Source organism: Phyllostomus discolor, chromosome 8 (assembly GCF_004126475.2).
Source record: "Phyllostomus discolor isolate MPI-MPIP mPhyDis1 chromosome 8, mPhyDis1.pri.v3, whole genome shotgun sequence".
Taxonomy (NCBI): Eukaryota; Metazoa; Chordata; class Mammalia; order Chiroptera; family Phyllostomidae; genus Phyllostomus; species Phyllostomus discolor.
The window spans coordinates 58,975,986-58,996,270 of NC_040910.2; the positions used below are offsets into that span (position 1 = coordinate 58,975,986).

At 41.4% G+C, this 20,285-nt stretch overlaps 1 long non-coding RNA gene across 1 annotated transcript; it reads left to right on the plus strand.

The window, feature by feature from the left end:
* The first annotated feature begins 689 nt into the window (after nucleotides 1-689).
* LOC118502057 lies at nucleotides 690-5,746 on the plus strand. Its single transcript, XR_004904732.1, has 2 exons — nucleotides 690-742; nucleotides 1,321-5,746. It is a non-coding gene; the product is annotated as an uncharacterized LOC118502057 (long non-coding RNA).
* The last annotated feature ends 14,539 nt before the right edge of the window (nucleotides 5,747-20,285 follow it).

Consider the following 20,285-nt stretch of genomic DNA (forward strand, 5'->3'; position numbering starts at 1 on the left):
CCTTTGAATGGCAAGACACAGAAACTAAAGCCATGCTCCAATACTGCTGGACTGTGATGCCACAAGGATTTAAGAACTCCTCAATTATATTTGGTGAAGTATTAGTTAAGGGATATTCAGTTGAAATCAGGAGTTCTTCTGAAACAAATAGGTGACATATTGATAACTAGTAATACCTACGAAGACTTCTCAATACCATCACAGTTCTAAATCATTTGGCAAAAAGGGGATATAAGGTATCACCTCACAAGGCCCAGATTTGCATATAGGAGGTGACATACCTAGGGTTTCAATTGAAACAGGACACTAGCAGTTTGATGGCAGATAGAAAGCAAACCATTGCTACAATACAAATTCCAGAGAACCAGAGATAGCTTTGTGGGTTTTGGGGGTTACAGGGTTCTTCCAAATTTGGATTCTAAACTTTGGACTTATAGCAAAATCAATGTAGAGTTCCTTAAAAGGGTTGGAATCTGAACCTTTCTAAAAGTTTTTTTAGAAAAACTTTTTTTGTTTATTTATTTTTAGACAGAGGGGAAGGGAAAGACAAAGAGAGGGAGAGAAACATCAATGTGTGGTTGCCTCTCACACACCCCCTAGTGGTGACCTGGCCCACAACCCAGGCATGTGCCCTGACTGGGAATCAAACTGTGACCCTTTGGTTCACAGGCCAGCACTGAATCCACTGAGCCACACTAGCTAGGGTGACTCTGAACCTTTCAAACGGACAAGGGATTATCAGGTAATGTAGGGGACCGGTTTGTTTCAGTCTGGCAAATGTGACTCAGCTCTGTATGGAAAACCTACAGAGGTGAAGTGGTGGGCAGGAGCCAGACCTTCAAACTGAGTTTTCCTGTGGGAATCAGCCTAGAAAATGCATACTGACTGTTATGGCTTGCTCTTGCTAAAACTCCATCACCCTGGTCTAAAACAGCAAATGTGTATTATCTATCTTCAAGGTAATTTCCAAAGCCTGTGTGAATTCACCCAAGGATAGAGCTAATCAGCTCACTGCCATTCCCCTCTGCATGTTATTTTCATTTCCTTGATTGTTCTTAAAATGTAGACAACAATATTCTATGTAATAGATAATAAATCTTTCTCTGATGTAAGCCCTGGGAAAAATAATAAAAGCCTGTCTAGGCAAGGCTCGGTGTGCTCTCCTTTTGAGAGAGTGGCCGAGGCATTCATAGACACTCTCCCCTTGAGAGAGTAGCCATGTCATTTCCTTTTTCTCCACAGGATTGCTGTCATCCGTGCATTTATTCTCATCTCCAGCCACAACAAGGCAGAACTCAACTGGCCAGAGTCCGCCACAAGGTAACATTTGATACCTTGAAGGAAAAGCTAGTTTTGGCTCCCACACTAGGATTGCCCAATTTACAGAAGCCTTTCAAATTGTACATTCATGAAAGGTGGGGAATTGGACTGGGATTACTAACCCAGACTCTGGAAAACATTCCCTGACTCCTAGTCTATCTCTCAAAGAAGCTGCATCACAGAGAAAAGGGATGGCTGCTATGTGTCTGGGAAGTAGTAGCTACTTGTGACATATTACATGAAACTGAGAAGTTCACTTTGGGACAGCCAGCTACAGTACTGGTAACACACCAGGTCCTAACTTTATTGGAAGAGAAAGGAGGGTATTGGCTTATGGCAGGGGACATGGTAAAATACCAGGCCATTCTGTATGACAACCAAAATTTTACTTTGCAGACTACCACAACTTTGAATCCTGCCACTTTGCTCCTGGACAAGGAGGGAGACTCCACCCTCCAGCATAATTACTTGGAAATCATTGGCCAAGTTTATTCTAGCAGGCTGGATCTACTGAGCCAACTGTTGGTGGCATCAGACTGGGAACTGTACACAGATGGGAACAGTTTCATGGAAAATGGTCAACAACAAGCAGAGTATGCATAAATTATCTTAGACATGGTAATAGAAGCCCAAGCCCTTGTGCCTGGAACATCAGCACAGAGGGCTAAACTGATAGCCCTCATGAGAGCCTTAGAACTGTCCCAGGGAAAGGTTAACATCTACATGGACTGCAAATATGCCTTCATGGTAGTCCACACCCATGAAGCAATATGGAAGGAGAGAGGACTGTTAACCCTGGGGAACAAGATTATTAAACATGCAGAGGAAATTTTATAATTACTAGTGGTAGTGATCTACCAGACCAGGTTGCTGTAATGTACAGCCTAGGACACCAAAGGGACAGCTACCAAACAAGCTAGAGAAACCAAACTGCTGTTAAAGCAGCAAGACAGGTGTCCAAAGGGCCACTGCACCTAGGGTCTTTGTCCCCCAATTTGGACTTTTCAAAATTTAGACCCCATTACACAGAATGAGATGAAAAACGGGCCCTTGAATGGGGATTCACTAACACTGACCTTAATTTTATATGGAAGATTGACACCCATGGCATGATCTTATTTCCTGAGGCTCTAGTGTATCCCATCCTCAAACATCTACATGAAGGGATGCAGTATGGAAGGGATGCTTTGATGGACTCTATTAGGCTACATTTAAGGTCCCTTATTCACAAAGGACCATTCAGAGGTCACTGAAGCCTGTCAGACATGTGCCAGAAACAATCCTAAGACAGAGCATGCCCCAGTGGGAAAGGGAGTACAATATAAAGGGTTATGCCCATTTGAGGATGGGCAAGTGGATTTTACACAAATGCCTAAAACCAAAGGGATTTTCAAATTTCTATTAGTTTCTGTAGACATTGTTTATGGATGAATAGAAGCATACCCCACTAGAACTGAGAAGGCAACTGAAGTAGTGAAACTTTTACTTAAAAAGTGATTCCTAGGTTTGGATTTCCTCACACTATTAAGAGTGACAATAGACTAACATTCACTTTGGAGATTTCCCAAGAGTTTGGACAGGCACTGCAAACATGATGGAAGCTATAGGCATCTTGGAGACCTCAGTCTATGGGAAAGAAAGAAAATGAATCACACAATTAAAAATACCCTGGCAAAAAATATGCCAGTAAACACATTTGAAATGGGACCAGGTACTCCCTATTGCTTTGCTCTAAATTAGGGTGGCACCCAGAAGTGTGTTTAGGTTAAACTGTTTTGAAATAGTTTATGGGAGACCCTTCCAAATCTCTGTTTTAGGAATGCCCCAATTAGATATGGAGCATGAGTCAAAAATTAAGCAATATATTCAGCATTTAAGGCAAACACTAACCATTATGCACAAATTTGCTCATTGCAGGCCCGCCTACACATTTTACAAGCCCTTACACTCATTCCAGCTGGGGGTCCAAGTCTTACTGAAACTTAAGTCCCTGAAAAGCAGGTAGCTGAGTAATGGACTGGTCCCTATGACATCCTGCTGACACACACTCTTCTCTAAAGCTCATGGGAATTAAGCCTGGATCCACCACACACAGATAAAATGGGCACCACCAGGGGAGGATTCAAACACTGCTGCTGTGGTTGATGCTGAAAAGGACTGCTGGACCTGCATTCCAGAAGCAGATTGGAAACTTCTCTTTTGGAAGAAGGCAGTACTCCCAGTGCAAAGTGACAGTGTTCCTTTATTTGTGTGTTTGCAAATCTAGGGACTTTTGGCTGCTTGATAATGAGATAGGGTATGGTCCTTCCCATTGTTAAAAAGTATAAGCATATTGAAAAAGAGTTATGTTTATTTCTAAATGAGTATAGAAAACTGTGAAAGTTCCAAGCCTGAAGGGAAACCTCAGTTCTTGGTTATAGTTATTTTTTTGCTTACTTTCTGATCTTGGGGGAATTAGCTATTTTGTGCATATTGAGAATCCTCTGTCTCTACCATTAGACCAATGGACTAGAGAATGCCTCTGCCATCTGGACCTAGGAAAGGTGGTCTGTTAGAGTTTGGCTGAAGCGAGAGAGTGTCTCTACCATTGGGGCTTCATGTCATTTGGACCCTGGCAGAGTTATATGTGGCTTGGAAACACATTAACCAGAGTTACTGGTTGGCATGAAATAATGTCTCTGCCATTTGTGCTTTGTGCCATTTGGACCTAGAAAAGGTCATTTGCATTACCAGTGGTCAGGTGCCTGTTAGAGTCTGGGTATGGTGAGAGAGCATGTCTTTGTTGTGAGACCTGTTGGTGAGAGGTCATGTCTCTGCTAGGAGACCAGTAGATACATTGGTAGGCAAGAGCATGTCTCTACCATTGGGGCTTTGTGCCATTTGGAACCTGGGAAAGGTGTCTGTGTGACCAGTTGGTTAGTAAGACCAGTCGATGTGGGACAAGGTTCTAAAGTTACTCCTAGTCCCTCCCTTTTTTTCTTTCTGCTGTTTTGTTTCTTTTTTGAAAATAAACTGAGGCTTTCAAGGGTTAAAACTTCACATTAAGTTAGAAAATAAAGTACCTCAGTGTGATGACATCCTCAGAGGTGTTCAATCTGTAGACAAGAAGGATTTGTCTAATTGTCATGGCCTGATACCATTCCAGCAAAGGCCTTGCTGCTGAATGTCTTCTCAGAAAACAATCTTGTGCACTCAGAGATGGTGTAGGCCCCACTTGAGAAGCCACTTGCATCACCACCTCCTAAGACTCAGCGGTTGACTGGACTAGGTGGTTGAGTTGGTGAATTATGGGGTGGCCTGTTGGCTTCATTTTGGAACTGTTTTTCTTTCCTGCCTTAATGGTTTACATAGAAAAGGTCCAGGAATGTGTAAAGGGGAGAATTGTAACAGTCCCTACTTTAGTTATTTAGTTGTTGTGGTTCTGATTGTGCCTTCCTAACTTTCTGATTAAATTTGTTACCTCCATAATACAACAATGTTGCCAATCTGTCCAGCAATGCTATCCTTTGGACAACATTCACCCTTTCCAGGGACCTGGAGCTTTCACCATCCTTCTCCTTGGTATGACCATTCCAGACCCCTTACATTAGGGACCTCTGGAACAATGGATTGGTAGAATTTGGCCAGCAGGAAGTAGTTACAGAAGAATGAGACATTTGCCCATTTGCCCTTGTAAGATTACAAGTGTCCACAGTGTTAAGAGGGGAATTGTAATGTGTGTGTTACCCTGGCAACCAGGATGACACATGTGGGTGCACAAAGGATTCTGGGGGTTGCAGGAGGGGCAGGGCTGGATACACCGGAAGTCCCTGGAGGACAGGCTCTGAGAGTGGATCTAGGGGAATGGCCAAGCCCTGGGGGGAGAGTAGGCAGCTGCTGGGATTAGGAAGCAGCTGGTGGTTGGAAGTGGGTGAGAAGTCCTCGAAGGAAGAGCTGCAGAGTGAGCATGCAGGTGGGTGCAGGGAGGCTCTGAGACTGAGCCCAGAGTGTCCTGCATGGTGTCCACAGTTGGCTGCTGAGGGGAGTGCCAAGCCAGGGGGAATCCAGTGATTGAGAAGACATCTCCTCTGCTCCCTGGCCACCAGGGGCTGGGGCTCCTGGTCTCCAGGCCTAGAAGAGAGCAGGAGGGGAGGAGAAGATACTTGAGCTACAGGCCCTCCATGGATCTGTCAGGGACTGTGGGCATGTCAGCGACTGGAAGAAGAGACATATGGTTGTTAAATAAAATATTCCTTTCTTTTCTAGCCCTGCTTTCCAGGAAATACTTACTATGTAGTTTTAACACCTAGTTGTTTTTCAGATTTTTGGTCTTGTGTTATTTTCAGCTCTTGAATCTATGTGGTAGTTGTAATAATGAATATTTAAACAGCTATTTTTGCCAGACATTTTGCTAATTAAATAAAATATTCTTTTCCTTTCTACTGAACTTTGCCTCCAGAGATTTTGCCTCTTGGTGGTGAGTGGTAGGACCCTTATTGGTTGGGTTCTGTAACACAGCTCCCAGGGCCTGATGGATCTTAACCTCCCCAGGCTGCTATTCAACTGGTGAAAACTAAAATTCTTTCCACTGGTGAGTTCTGGGAAACATGGCTGGAATTTCCTGCTTGTCAGTATTCAGTTTACTCTCTCAGGAGCACTTACAACAGCTTATAGCTAAACTTCCCATTTGGAGCCCTGAGTAGAAACTGCACTCTGCTGGATCAGAATGTTGGGCTTCATGTCTCATCAGCCTTGACACCCTTTAGGCTTTCTCCTAAAGTCATGGTGGCTAAGCACACTGTCCCTTTTCTCTTAGATCAAAACTAATGAAAGATGCTCTGTCTTAAGGCCCAAATGGGCTGGACTTGATTACAAAGCATCTCTGAGTCACAGAAGCTTGGTGTAGCTCTGTGTAAAAATGGTCCCCATCAGTGTCCCTCCCATAGTCCTATTTGGAATGCCTAGAAAACATATAACATGTTAACAGCCCCAGCAGTAAGATAAAGTGAGAAAAGTGTTTGGTAAGGACATGTGTTGGGAATAACTTTTGTTGTAAGGCCCATCACTGATTATGCCAACCCTCTCTCTGGGCTGGAAAGACACCCATCATGATGCCCAAAGACAAATGCCTATCCCTCAGCCTTCTCCATCAGGAAAATCCAAGTCTGGCTACTGAATCTATTGAGATGACTACCCTACTCAGTATTTAAAATTTGTTAACAGAAGTCTTGATATTCTGAAGGGAGAATCTCAAGATATTCTGATATTCTATTATTCTAATATTCTATATTCTGACATTCTGATATTCTAATTTCAGACTAGAGCAGAACTGAGATCTGGATAGACACTGAGATGAGGTGGGATCTGAACTGCTTAGTAACAAGAAGTGGATGGTGTTAAAATGAGGCAGTTTATATGTTCACTGAGACTTAAAAATAAGTCTGTGTTCCCTTAGAGGGCTTTATTGTAAGGCAATAGAGTGAACAGTGACATTGGGGTGGTCGTGGGGAATGGCTGGGAGGAAACCGTCTTCCCTCCTATGCACACCACTGCAATCCAGTGTGCAGAGGGGTATGGTGTGTCAGAGCACTGTGGGAGGCATTTTAGGGGCAACTATAAGACCTTCATTTTGTAACTTGGGCATCTAAGTCTGAGTCCCCCACTCCCCTGCTAATACCATATATTGGGAGCCTAGGAGATGGCAGGCATGCTGTGTGAGTATGTCCAAGGCCATGACTAGTTGAGGGTCTGGGCCTTGCTTACTTATCAAAGTTCAGTTTATATTTGGAGATTTTTATTTAGGGGGAGGGGGTAAGGTCAAAGGAGAGCAGAAAAACAACTGCGATACTTGAGGGAAAGATCCTGAGGCACCGAAGACTCATGAAGCAAAAGGTTTGAGAGCAGGAACAAAGGACCCGCTCTAAATGCAAATTAGAGGAGCCTGTCCAAGCTCTTTCTGTTCATTATCATTTCATCCTCCACCCCACAACTCCTATCCTGCACTCACCTGGTACCACCTCTTCATCCCACCCACACTTCTTGCCCTGCTCATCCTCTTACCTTTACCCACTCCCTACAAAGTAAAAATTTCCCCTGACACCAGTCCATGGGTATTGTTATCTCATGCATATGTAAGTACTCCCAGGAGGTGAAACTGCAAGAAAGCAGCCCAGCAGAATGAGAACCACAGCCAGGGCTAGAGCCTGTAAAGAATATATGTATTCTGTATTCAGAGCCTGTAAAGAATATATGATACACACACACACACACACACGCATATATGTGTATATATATCTATATAGTATAACATATATGTGTGTGTATATATGTAACAAATAAGTCAGTGTGTTTTTTATTACCACCATAACCTGTCAATTGTGAACAATGTCAGTGATGAAACACTTTTCCCACGTAAAATCTTTCAGTGGTCTAAGTCCTAAACAATTGTTGAATAATGGTTTGGTTAGTCTAACTCAAATCCTTATACTTATATTAGCACATTACCATTTATCCTTTAATAAACATGATATTCTACATGGAAATTAATTTAGAGAATTCTTATTACTGAGTCAGCTCTGGACACAGACCCACTCAACTACAGTAACTTTCTACAATTTGGTTGGAACCATTTATACCTGAGTTTAAACAGTGGATTTTTAAAAAGATTTTATTTATTTATTTTTAGAGAAGGAAAGGTAGAGAGAAAGAGAGGGAGAGAAACATCAAAGTGTGGTTACCTCTCAGGTACACCCTACTGGGGACCTGGTCTGCAACCCAGGCATGTGCCCTGATTGGGAATACAACCTGTGACTCTTTGGTTCGCAGGATGATACTCAGTCCACTGAGCCATACCAGCCAGGGCTAAACAGTGGATTGAAGTAAACCATAACACAATGCTGGTAAATATGGCAGATCAATTTAGGTTAACAATTTTGTCATTCTTCATAGTCACTTGCTTGGAAGCCAATCAGTGAAACAAAGTGTGAACTGCAAAGTGCAATATATTTGGTAAGTACAAATTTTAGTTTATGTAAGTTTTATGGAATTTAAACATTTTTAACACTGAAAAATCTAGAGTGAATGAATCTAGGAAATAAAGCATTCCATTGGTAGTACAACCTAGTCCAATGTCATCTTTGAAGCATGTTCCCAGTCCTGCTTAGACAATACTAAAAGCTGGTCTTGCTACATGGGAACATTTCAGAAGCATCCTGCTGTCTAAAACCACCTGCCTTTCTATTACACTCCTTCTGGTCCACACTTGACCCCACTAGAGCTCCAGTCTGTCTCCTTGTCACTGTCCTCTCTCCCCACCTTGCCCACCTTCCAGTCCAGGATCTACCACAGTAGTTGTTCTGCTGGCATGCACCCTTAATGTCTTGTCTCCTCTCACTGAATCTTAATCATTTGGCAAGAAGCCTTTGCTCCTGTCCCTACAGCACTCAGATGGCCAAACATTTACCCTCCTTTCTCAGGCCTTCACCCCAACCATATCCATCTTTTCTATTACCAATTTTCTCTTCACTTCAGGGGTTTTTAACCTGGGACTCCAGTGGATAGAACTCAGGGACCCATGAATTTGGATGGAAATAATTTAAGTGTTTATCTTCACTAACCTGTAGCTGAGTATCTTCTTCCCTTAATAACCTAGATAGCAGGACTTCAGATCAAGATGGAGGTGGAGGTAAACATGCTTTGCCTCCTCCAGCAACCACAGAAATAATTACAAATATACGTCAAAACAAATAACACCCAGAACTATCAGAAAATCAAGCTGTGTGGAAGTCTGACAACCAAGGATTTAAAGAAGCCACATGTATCTAGATAGTTAGGAAAGGCAGAGAGGAGGAGATGGACAGAGCAGTGTGGAGACACAGTGTAGCAGCAGAGTGGGTGGTCTCACATTCATGTGTGGTGGATAAAAATCAGGGGGGATACCTTGGGAGCAAGCAACTCCAGCCCCAGGCCAGGCAGCATAACCCAGAGTTCCAGTGCCAGAAAGAGAAATCCCTATAATGTATAGCTGTTAAAACCAGTGGGGGTTGGGGTGGTGGAAGAAACTGCCAGATTTTCAGGAGACTCTGATTAAAGGGCCCATACAGGCTTAGAATGTATGCAAACCCACCCCCTTTAGGATTCAAAACCGGGGCAACAGCTGGAAAAGCTCCAGTCACATCTGGGGAGTAAGTAAAGAGACTGAAAACAGGGCAAGTGCTGGGAAAACCTCCAGAAGCCAGGCAGTGGCATTGTCCCCTCTCCAAGCCCTCTCCATGCAGTCACAATGTGGTGAAGCAGGTTGCCCTGCCCTGGTAATTACCTGAGGTTCCCCCCTAACCCAGAATTTACAGTTGCCTTTTCTATAATATGCCACACTACTAACATGGAGTCAAAGCAGCTCTACCTAATACACAGAAACAAACACAAGAGGGCTGCCAAATTGAGGAAACAAAGAAATATGGCCCAAATGAAAGAACAGAACAAAACCCCAGAAAAAGAACTAAGCAAAATGCAGATAACTTATCAGTTAAGAGTTCAAAACACTGGTGACCAGAATGCTCAAAGAACTCACTGAGTACAGCAACAACATAAAAAAGATTCAGGCAGAAATGAAAGTTACACTAAGTGAAAGAAAAATCCATCGGGAACCACCAGTGGAGAGGAGGAAGCCAGGATTCAAATCAATGATTTGAAACATAAGGAAGAAATAAGCATTCAACCAGAGCAGCAAGAAGAAAAAGAATTTAAAAACATGAGGATAGTATAAGGAGCCTCTGTGACATCTCCAAATGTACCAACATCTGAATGATGGGAATGCCAGCAGAAGAGGAAGAGCAAGAAATTGAAAACTTATTTGAAAAAATAATGAAATAATACTTCCCTCATTTGGCAAAGGAAAAGGACATACAAGTCCAGGAAGCACAGAGAGTCACAAACAGGTTGAACCCAAAGAGGACCACACCAACACTCATCATAATTAAAAGGCCAAAGATTAAAGAAAAAGAGAGAATCTTAGGGTTTCCAGCCAAATGAAGGTGTAGGTAGATACACTTTGCCTCCTTACACAACCAAAAGAAGGACAACAACAAAATTTAAAAACAAATAATAGGTGGAGAGGGAAGATGGCAGAGAAATGAATAGAAGTCTCACTGACCTCCTCCCAGGACTAATCTGGAATTACAACTCAACTGTGGATAAACCACCCAGAACAAATAACTGAGCAATAGCCAGAGAGAAGCATATAACTTTGGGCATACAGAACCAGCTTTGGCACAACTGGTCTGGTAATGAGTGTGGTGGAGACTTGAGAGGGCTATCTGGGCACCCACAGGTGGCAGCACTGGCAGGATTATTAAGCAGCTGGTTGGATCCCCCAAAGAAGACTGAGGTCTAAACTCTAAGCTAGGATTCCCAGCCTAGAACACCAGAGCCCCAAAAGTATACAGATAACAACCAGTGGAAAAACCAGCAGGGCTGCTCTCTGCCAGAGACAGACAGTTGGAGATGCAAGGGCCGTTTAAAGGACTGACACATGAATTTTCATTTGCAGGCACTTACCTAGGGCTCAGGCAAAGGCAGGGCAGCTTGGGCTAGAGATGCTTGAGGAGAGACTGGGTACAGAGGCTTTGGGAAGAGAACTGAGAGTAGCCTCTGGGATCCCAGTGCTGAATCAACCCCCAGACAGTAGCAGACTTTGTGCTTAGGCAGACCACTCTGCTCTGAGCAGCAATAGCCTGAAGGGAAGCAATAGCTCCTGCCCAAGGAAGGTCTCCGCCTGGCACTTTGGTGCTTAAGCCTGATTGCTGAGTTCTAGTGATTGGATGAACAACTGAAGGAGATAGCCAGAGGCAGCAGATCACTGTCAAAAGAGGGGCAGAGTGGACTAGAGAGACTTGAGGAGAGACTGGGTAATTAAAATCAAATTTTAATTATGCCATCTTAAGCCATTTGTTTCTTTTTTTTTTTTTGTCTTCTATTTCTCTTTCATACTGCCCTTTTATTTATTTTTTCTTTTCCTTTACATCCTAAATTTTAATTTTTCTCTCACTTAGTCTAGTTTTTGTCCCTCACTCTTAGTATTCACTCTCCTTCTATCATTACAAAATCACTTCCCAATCCTCTAAACATCTCTTAGACTTTTCTTTGTTTCTTTTTTCCTCTTATCCCCATACCACCTATATTAATTTTAGCTCATTGGTTATTGACAGTAATCTGGTGGATATTTGGCTCCTATATTTTTATTATTTAATATTTTCCTTCCTTTTTATTCTCTCACTTTATTTTATTTTATCTTATTTTAATATTTGTTTAAACCTAATAATATACACTTCCCTTTTCATACTCCATTCCAAACACTTCATTCCCTTTCTTTATTCATGAGGTAAACTTTACCTTCTCTCCTTCCACTGCTCCATCCCAACTTTTATAGTGCTCTTCTCTCTACCCTGTCAAAATCATTTCTCTTTCAGTAGGCCATCTCATATCCACACTTTTTTTCTTATAATAGTTTTAAACTTGTCATACCCTTATTAATACTGGTTCATTTGCTATTGATAGTGGAATTCTTGGTGGGAGCTATATTTGCAGGTGAGAGTTTGCTTCCTGGACTCTGTGGTTTTGTTCATGCAGTGCCAGCACAACAGCACACAAGATGTGGTGGGCAAAGTGACCCTCAGACAACCAGCAACAGGGAAGGACCCATGAAAGAATGATGTAGCAATCAAAACCCAATTGCATATGAAAAACCAGCATAAAAGGCATAAAAGACATCCCAAGAACATCAAATTCAGGTGATCAAGGAGACTGCACCACTGTATCTCACAGGCCTCCCACCACAGAAGTTCATACTACTAAGTCAGAAAGTCAAAACAGATCAATTTAAGAAACAGAAGCAAACAAGAAGAGTCCCACAAACAATGGGAAGACAAAGAAACACACCCCATATGAAAGGAAAGGAGGAAGCCTTAGAAAGAATGCTAAATGAAATAGAAGGGAGTCAACAGTCAGATACTGAGTTCAAAACAATGGTTATAAGGAAGCTCAATGAACTCGGTGTGAACTACCTAAAACTACAGGGAAATTATGAGGAAATTACTGCAAACTATATCAGCATAAAAAAGGACACAGAAACAACAAGGACCAAGAAGAAATGAAGAATACAATTTCTGAATTAAAGAACACAGTAGAAGGGGTCAAAAGAAGGCTTGATGAAGCAGAGAATAGAATCAGTGAGCTGGGGGACAAAGTAGAAAAAAATGTCCCAAAAAGAGCAAGAAAAAGAAAAAAGATTGAAAAAAATGAAGAGGGGTTAAGGGAAATGCAAGACAACATGAAATGGGATAACATCCGTGTAATAGGGATACCAGAAGGAGAATAAGGGCAAGGGATAGAAAACCTGTTTGAAACAGTAATGATGGAGAAATCCCCTAATTTAATGAGAGGAGAGAGTCACACAAATCCAGAGAGCAGAGAGAGACCCAATCAAGAGGAACTCAAAGAGGTCCATGTTGAGACACATCATAATTAAAATGACAAAATTCCAAGACAAAGAGAGAATCTTAAAGGCAGCAATAGAGAAACAGGAAGTAACTTACAAGGAATCCTTGATAAGGCTAGAAGCTGACTTCTCAACAGAAACATTATAAGCCAGAAGGGAATAGCAAGAAAGATTCCAAGTAATGAAAAACAAAGGCCTGCAACCGAGACTACTCTATCCAGCAAGGCTCTCAATTAAAATGTTAGGCCACATAAGGAGCTTCCCAGACAAAAGAAGCCTCAAAGAATTCACCTCCACCAAACCAGCACTGCAAGATATGTTAAAGGGACTCCTTTAGCAAGAGGAAGAAAAACAGTGAGAGAGAAAGGGACAAAGGTACAAAGGGAGTGCAATGTCAATGAATAAGTACCTATCTATCAATAATAACCTTAGTACCTATCTATCAATAATAACCTTAAAGGTAAGTGGATTAAATGCTTCAATCAAAAGACATATGGTAGACTTCCAGCCAAGATGGAGGCATAGGTGGGTGCACCTTACCTCTATGCACAACCAAGATAGGGACAACAATTTAGAAACAGAATAACATCCAGAACTGACAGAAAATGGATCTGAATGGAAGTCAGACAACCAAGAAGTTGAAATAGACCCGTTCATCCAGACCGGTAGGAGGGGTGGATATGAGCAGCCAGGTGCGGGTCGTGGAATGGAGAGCAGAGAGAGTTGGGACCAGGCATGTAGGGCATCCAGGGCATGCAAGACCACAGCGGGTGGACCCTGAGTGTGCAAGTGGCAGCTGGCAGACCCCAGCCAAGGGGTGGCAACAGGCAGACCCAGTGAGGTGGTGATTGTAAAGCAAGGCAGTGTGCACAACCCAGGATCCCAGTGCTGGGAAATAGAGCCTTGGGATACTGGTTGAGGACACCTGTGGGAGTTGAGGTGCACGGAGAGACACCCAGCCTCACAGGAGAGGTCCTTGGAGGGTCCCACAGCATGCACAAGCCCACCCACATGGGAATTGGCACCAGAGGGGCCCAGTTTGCATGGGTGAAGTAGCAGAAGGGACTGAAGTCCCACAGAGAATGGAGCAGCTACCATTGTTGCCTCTTCTCCCTGCCCCCAGATACAACGTCACAACCAGCGACTGGGGTGCCCAGCCCTGGTGAACACTTAAAACTCCACCCCTTACTGTAACAGGCATGACCAGAACAAAAAGAGAGAGAGAGAGAGAGAGAGAGAGAGAGAGAGAGAGATGGCTCAAATAGAAGAACAAATAAAAGCCCCAGAACCCATCCTTTTAAGTGACCGAGAGATAGCCAACCTATCAGATGCACAGTTCAAAACACTGGTGATCAGGAAGCTCACAGAATTGGTTGATTTTGGTTGCAAATTAGATGAAAAAATGAAGGCTACAATAAGTGAAATGAAGAAAAATACACAGGGAACCAATAGTGATGGAAAGAAAGCTGGGTCTCACATCAATGGAGTGGACCAGAAGGAAGAAAGGAACAACCACACAGAAAAGAATGAATAAATAAGAATTAAAAAAAAATGAGGAGAGGCTTAGGAACCCCCAGGACATCTTTAAATGTTCCAACATCCGAATTATAAGGGTACCAGAAGGGGAAGAGGAAGAGCAACAAGTGGAAAACTTATTGAACAAATAATAAAGGAGAACTTCCCCAATCTGGCAAAGGAAATAGACTTCCAGGAAGTCCAGGAAGGTCAGAGAGTCCCAAAGAAGTTGGGACCCAAAAAGAAACACACCAAGGCACATGATAATTACATTAGCCAAGGTAAAAATGAAGGAGAGAATCCTAGAAGCAGCAAGAAAAAAGGAGGCAGTAACCTACAAAGAAGTTCCCATCAGACTGTCAGCTGATTTCTCAAAAGAGACCTTGCAGGCAAGAAGGGACTGGAAAGAAGGATTCCAAGTCATGAAAGGCAAGGACCTACATCCAAGATTGCTCTATCCAGCAAAGCTTTCATTTAGAATGGAAGGGCAGATAAAGTGCTTCTCAGATAAGGTCAAGTTAAAGGAGTTCATCATCACCAAGCTCCTATTATATAAAATGTTAAAGGGACTTATCTAAGAAAAAGAAAATAAAAAACATGAATAGTAAAATGACAGCAAACCCACAATTATTAACAACCACACCTGAAACAAAAAGAAACTAAGCAAACAACTAGAACAGGAACAGAACCACACAAATGGAGAACACATGGAGGGTTATCAACAAGAGAGTGGGAGGAGGAGAGAGGAGTAAAAGGTATGGAGAATAAGTAGCATAGATGGTAGGTAGAAAATAGGGTGAGAGCAAGAATGGTATGGGGAATGTAGAAGCTAAAGAACTTGTGACACATGGACATGAACTAGAGAGGGGAATGTTGGTGGGGGAGGGTGTACAGGGTGGAGGGGAGTGAAAGGGGTAATGAGACAGCTGTAATAGCACAATCAATAAAATATATTAAAAAAATAAAACACATATGGTAGCCGAATGGATAAGAAAACGTGACCCATGCATATGCTGTCTACAAGAGACCCACCTCAGAGCAAAAGACCAACACAGGTGAAGTGAAGGGCTAGAAAAAATATTCCATGTAAATGAACAAGAATAAAAAGCCAGGGGAGCAGAACTTATATTTGGCAGAATAGACTTCAAAACAAAGGCTATAAAAAGAGACCCAGAAGGACACTTCGTAATACTAAGGGAAGAATTCATCAAGAAGACATAAACATTATAAACATATATGCACGCAACATAGGAGCACCCAACTACATAAGGAATATCTTGGAGGACTGCAAGAAAGATATGGATAGCAACACAATTATAGTAGGGGATTTTAACACCCCACTGTCCAAAAACAGATCTTCCAAACAAAATATCAAAAAAGATATTGCAGCACTGAACAATGTTCTAGATTAAATGGGCTTAACTGATATATATAGAGCCTTTCATCCCAAAGAAGCAAAATACACATTATTTTCAAATGCACATGGAACATTGTCAAAGATAGATCACGTGATAGGGCACAAAACAAGCCTCAACAAATTCAAGAAAATTGAGATAATATTAATCATTATCTCTGGCCACAAAGGACTGAAACTAGAAGCCAATCTCGAGGAAAAAACTCAAAAACACTCAAACTCCTGGAGATTGAATAGCATACTATTAAACAATGAATGGGTCAAAAATGAGATGAAGGAAGAAATCAAAAAGTTTCTGGAAACAAATGAAAATGAACTCACAATAACCCAAAACTTATGGGACATGGTGAAAGCAGCCCTGAGAGGGAAGTTCATAGTGATACAGGCCTACCTAAAAAAGATAGACACATTTCAAATAAATAACCTAACCCTATACTTATAACCAAGAACTGGAGGAACTACATCAAAGACAGCCCAGAGCAAGTAGAAGGAAGAAAATAACCAAGATCAGGGCAGAATTAAACAACATAGAGACTAAAGAAATAATTCTAAGGATCAGTAAATCCAGGAGCTGCTTCTTTGAAAAGATAAACAAAATTGATAAACCTTTAAACATACTCATCAAGAAAAAAAGAGAGAGGACCCAAATAAACAGTCCCAAATAAACAGTCCCAAATAAATGGACCCAAATAAACGGACCCAAAATGAAAGAGGAGAAATTACAATGGATACCACAGAAACACAAAGGATTGTAAAAAATTACTATGAAGAACTATATGCCAAGAAATTTGAAAACCTACATGAAATGGACTAATATCTAGAAAAATATAATCTTCTGAATGAAGAAGAAGCAGAAAGCCTGAACAGACCAATAACAGCTGACAAAATTAATGCAGAAAAAAACCCCTCCCCCAACACAAAAAAGCCCTGGATTACAGGGTTTTACAGAATTCCACAAAGCATTTAATGACAAGCTAAGCCCTACCCTTCACATGCTATTGCAAAAAATCCAAAAAGATGGAACACTTCCCAACTATTTTTATGAAGCCAGAATCATCTTAATCCCAAAACCAGACAAAACACAACAGAGAAAGAAAAACATAGGCTAATATCGCTGATGAAAATAGATGCTAAAATCCTCAACAAAATATTGACAAACCACATCCTGCAATTCATTAAAAAGATCATACACCATGATCAAGTTGATTTCATCCTAGAGATGTAAGGATGGTACAATATTTGCAAATCAATAAACATAATACATCACATAAACAAAAGCAAAGACAAAAATCACATGATCATATCAATAGATGCAGACAAAGCATTTGATAAGTTACAGCACCCATTTATGATGAAAACACTCAGCAAAGTGGGAATACAGGAAGCATTCCTCAACCTAATAAAGGCCATATATAAGAGACTTACAGCCAACATCGTACTCAATGGGCAAAACCTAGAAGCTTTCCCAGTAAGATCAGGAACAAGACAAGGATGTCTGCTTTCACCAATTCTATTCAACATAGTACTGGAAATTTTAGTCACAGCAATCAGACAAGAAGAAGAAATAAAGTCGTCCAAATTAGAAAGGAGGAAATAAAACTGTCATCGTTCGCAGATGATATGTTATTGATGATAGTGTACATAGAAAACCCTACAGACTCCACCAAAAATCTACTTGGTCTAATAAGTGAATTTGGGAAAACAGTGGGATACAAAGTCAATATTCAGAAATTGAAGGCATTTTTTGTACACAAACTATGAAATATTGGAAACAGAAATCAGGAAAAAATCCCATTCACTATGGCAACAAGAAAAATAAAATACCTAGGAATAAACCTAACTAAAGAGGTAAAAGACCTGTACTCAGATAAGTACACAACACTGAAGAAAGAAATTAAGGAAGACATGAATAAATGGAAGTATATACCATATTCATGGACTAGAAGAATCAACATCATCAAAATGTCTATACTACCCAAAGCAATTTATAGATTCAGTGCAATCCCTATTAAAATACCAATGGCATATTTCACAGTTATAGAACTGTGAACAAATTAAAAAATGTATATGGAACTATAAACGACCCTGAATAGCAGCAGCAATTTTGAGAAAGAAGAGCAAAGTAGGAGGGATCACAATACCTAATATAAAACTGTATTATAAGGCCATTATAATCAAAACATCTTGGTGCTGGCATAAGAAGAGACACATCGACCAATGGAACAGAATAGAGAGCCCAGCAATAAACACAAATCTCTACAGTCAATTAATATTTGAAAAAGGGGGAAGAAACAATGGAGAAAAATAGCCTCTTCAACAAATGGTGTTAGGACAGCTACATCCAAAAAAATGAAACTCAGCCACCAATTTGCACCATACACAAAAATAAATTCAAGATGGATAAAAGACTTGAATACTTCATGATACCATAAAAGCCCTTCAGGAGGACATAGGCAGGAAAGTCTCAGGTATTTTATGCAGCAATATTTTCACTGATATGTCTGCTAGATCAAGGGACATAAAGGAAAGAATAAACTAATGGAACTTCACCAACATAAAAAGCTTCTGCATGGCTAAAAAATATTAGCAAAATGAAAAGGGAACCAACTGTATGGGAAAATATATTTGCCAATGATCAATCCCTCAGACAAGGGTTTTATCTCCAAAATATATAAAGAACACACATTACTCCACTCCAGGAAGACAAACAACCCAATTAAAACATGGGAAAAAGATCTGAAAAGGCACTTTTTAAAGAGGACATACAGAGGGCCCAGAGACATATGAAAAGATGCTCAGCATCACTAACCATCAGAGAGATGCAAATTAAAACCACAGTGAGATACCACTTCACACCAGTCAGAATGGCCACCATTAACAATCAGCAAACTATAAGTGCTGACAGAATTGTAGAGAAAAGGGAATCCTAGTGCAGTTAGTGGGAATGCAGACTGGTGCAGCCTCTGTGGAAAACAATATGGAATTTCTTCAAAAAAGCAAAAATGGAACTGCCTTTTGACCTGGCAAATTTCACTGCTGGGTTTACACCCTAAGAATCCTGAAACACTAATTCAAAATAATCAATGCTTGCCAATGTTCATAGCAGTACAATTTACTAAGCCAAGTGCTGGAAGCAGCCTAGATGCCCATCAGTAAATGAATGAATCAAAAAGCTATGGTACATATACATGATGGCATACTATGCAGCAGGAAGAAAAAGGGAGCTCCTAACCTTTGCGACAGCAGGGATGGATCTGGAGAGCATTATGCTAAGTGAAATAAGCCAGGCAGTGAAAGACAAATACCATATGATCTCACCTATAAGTGGAACCTAATTAACAAAAGAAACTGGCAGGCAAAGTATAGCCAGAGACACTGAAATTGACAACAAACTGACAGTATTCAGTGGGGAGGGGAGAGGGAAATAACATGGGAAAGAGGGGAAAAGAATGTAAATGAACATGAATGAGGGAGCCAAGTATGGAGCCAAGGTGGGGGGGATTTATGATGGAGGATGCACGTGGGTTAGGGTGGCAGGAGGTGGTGGTCCAAAAATGGAGACAACCATTTTTGAACATCAGTAAAAAAACAAAAAGAAAACAAATAATAACCAGAACTGTCAGAAAATCATACTGTATAAAAGTCCAACAACCAAGCATTTAAAGAAGAAACATTAATTCAGACTGGTAGGAGAAGTGCAGAGGATGTGCAGCAAGGCACAGCATGGAGTACCGGGCATGTGAGGCAGTGCCTGGTGGACCATGCAGTTCCACATTTGCTTGTGGATTAACTGGGAGGAACAACGGGGGAGGGAGATAGACTGTGCAACTCAGGGTTCCAGCATGGGTAAATAAAGCCTCAAGATCTCTGACTGAAAAAACTGCAGCAGTTGCTGTGGTGGGAAAACCATCTGGCCTTACAGGACAGTTCATTGGGAGAGACCCACTAGGTCTTAGAATGCACACAAACCCACCCACCTGGGAATAAGCACCAGAAGGGTGCTTACTTACATATGGGTAGTGGGGGAAGTGATGGAAAGCTGGCTGAGAGCTGAGCAAGTGTCATTGTTCCCTCTCAGACCCCTCCCTCGCACACAGTACCACAACTCAGCCAAGTAGGGTGCCCCACCCAGGCAAATAACTAAGGCTCTGCTTCTTACAATGTAACAGGAATGTGGAGACAAAAAAATATGGCCCAAATGAAAGAACAGATCAAAGCTCCAAAAGTAGAACTAAGGGATGCAGAGATAGCCAACCTATCAGATGCAGATTTTAAGACACTGGTAATCAGGATGCTCACAGAAATGACAGATTAGTCGCAAAATGAAGGAAGAAATGAAAGCTATACAAAGTGAAATAAAGGAAAATGTACAGGGAACCAACAGTGAAGGGAAAGAAATGGGGACTCAAATCAATGATTTGGGGAAGAAGGAAGAAATAAATATTCAACCAGAATAGAATGAAGAAACAAGAATTAAAAAAAAAATGAGAGGCTTAGGAACCCCTTGACAACTTTAAATGTTCCAACATCCTAATCATAGGGGTGCCAGAAGGAGAAGGGGAA